Below are 2,500 nucleotides of genomic sequence, written 5' to 3'. Positions count from 1 at the left end.
TCCGTTTCGCACCCCTCTCGGGTCGGCCCACGCGTCCCCGGCGCCCTCGGGGCCGATCCCTGGAGGTTCACGTTTCCGAAAACTGGGTTTCTGAAATCGTGCGAAAGGTGTTTTGAAAAACAGGGAGAGACCGGCTCGCACCGAGGGCAGGAGAAGGTAAGAGAGGGGAAATTTCTAGTTTCGCCGAACGGTCCCCCTCTTTACCTTCCTCGGTGTAACACTTAGAAAAATTTGCGGTCAAAGTTTTACACCGAGGAAGGTAAGAGAGGGGAAACTTCTAGTTTCGCCGACCGGTCCCCCTCTTTACCTTCCTCGGTGTAACACTTTGAAAAATTTGCGGTCAAAGTTTTACACCGAGGAAGGTAAGAGAGGGGAAACTTCTAGTTTCGCCGACCGGTCCCCCTCTTTACCTTCCTCGGTGTAACACTTTGAAAAATTTGCGGTCAAAGTTTTACACCGAGGAAGGTAAGAGAGGGGAAACTTCTAGTTTCGCCGACCGGTCCCCCTCTTTACCTTCCTCGGTGTAACACTTTGAAAAACTGGCGGTCAAAGTTTTACACCGAGGAAGGTAAAGAGGGGAGTGGAGCGGAGACTCTAGATATTTGCCTTCTCCAAAGCCACATCCATGCTCCCCCTGTATCAGAGCTCCAGGGGCCAGGCTCATGGCCCAGCTTCTCCCCCTGTGATATTAAAGGCCCACACAGCACCTCCACAGGACCTCCACAGCCACACACACACACACACACACATGCCTCTCTGCCCCTGTGTCAGAGCTCCAGCACCCAGGCAGATCACCCAGCCACTGGGCCTGTGACATTAAAGGGCCACACAGCACCTCCACAGCCACACACACATGCTTCTCTCCCCTGTATCAGAGCTCCAGGGGCCAGGCTCATGGCCCAGCTTCTCCCCCTGTGATATTAAAGGCCCACACAGCACCTCCACAGGACCTCCACAGCCACACACACACATGCCTCTCTCCCCTGTGTCAGAGCTCCAGGAGCCAGGCATATCACCCAGCCACTGGCCCTGTGACATTAAAGGGCCACACAGCACCTCCACAGGACCTCCACAGCCACACACACATGCCTCTCTCCCCTGTATCAGAGCTCCAGGGGCCAGGCTCATGGCCCAGCTTCTCCCCCTGTGATATTAAAGGGCCACACAGCACCTCCACAGGACCTCCACAGCCACACACACATGCCTCTCTGGCCCTGTGTCAGAGCTCCAGCACCCAGGCATATCACCCAGCCACTGGCCCTGTGATATTAAAGGCCCACACAGCACCTCCACAGCCACACATCCATGCCTCTCTCCCCTGTATCAGAGCTCCAGGAGCCAGGCTAATGGCCCAGCTTCTCCCCCTGTGATATTAAAGGCCCACACAGCACCTCCACAGCCACACATCCATGCCTCTCTCCCCTGTATCAGAGCTCCAGGAGCCAGGCTAATGGCCCAGCTTCTCCCCCTGTGATATTAAAGGCCCACACAGCACCTCCACAGGACCTCCACAGCCACACACACATGCTTCTCTCCCCTGTATCAGAGCTCCAGGGGCCAGGCTCATGGCCCAGCTTCTCCCCCTGTGATATTAAAGGCACACACAGCACCTCCACAGGACCTCCACAGCCACACATCCATGCCTCTCTCCCCTGTATCAGAGCTCCAGGAGCCAGGCTAATGGCCCAGCTTCTCCCCCTGTGATATTAAAGGCCCACACAGCACCTCCACAGCCACACATCCATGCCTCTCTCCCCTGTATCAGAGCTCCAGGAGCCAGGCTAATGGCCCAGCTTCTCCCCCTGTGATATTAAAGGCCCACACAGCACCTCCACAGGACCTCCACAGCCACACACACATGCTTCTCTCCCCTGTATCAGAGCTCCAGGGGCCAGGCTCATGGCCCAGCTTCTCCCCCTGTGATATTAAAGGCACACACAGCACCTCCACAGGACCTCCACAGCCACACACACATGCCTCTCTCCCCTGTATCAGAGCTCCAGGGGCCAGGCTCATGGCCCAGCTTCTCCCCCTGTGATATTAAAGGCCCACACAGCACCTCCACAGGACCTCCACAGCCACACATCCATGCCTCTATCCCCCTGTGTCAGAGCTCCAGCACCCAGGCATATCACCCAGCCACTGGCCCTGTGACATTAAAGGGCCACACATCACCCCCATAGGACCTCCACAGCCACACACACATGCCTCTCTCCCCTGTATCAGAGCTCCAGCACCCAGGCTCATGGCCCAGCTTCTCCCCCTGTGATATTAAAGGGCCACACATCACCCCCATAGGACCTCCACAGCCACACACACATGCCTCTCTCCCCTGTATCAGAGCTCCAGCACCCAGGCTCATGGCCCAGCTTCTCCCCCTGTGATATTAAAGGGCCACACATCACCCCCATAGGACCTCCACAGCCACACACACATGCCTCTCTCCCCTGTATCAGAGCTCCAGGAGCCAGGCTCATGGCCCAGCTTCTCCCCCTGTGAT

The sequence above is a fragment of the Trachinotus anak genome, unplaced genomic scaffold (assembly GCF_046630095.1).
Source record: "Trachinotus anak isolate AG129_WGS33_773 ecotype Australia unplaced genomic scaffold, CSIRO_AGI_Tana_v1 ptg000074l, whole genome shotgun sequence".
Taxonomy (NCBI): domain Eukaryota; kingdom Metazoa; phylum Chordata; class Actinopteri; order Carangiformes; family Carangidae; genus Trachinotus; species Trachinotus anak.
Note: the sequence above shows the minus strand (reverse complement) of the source record.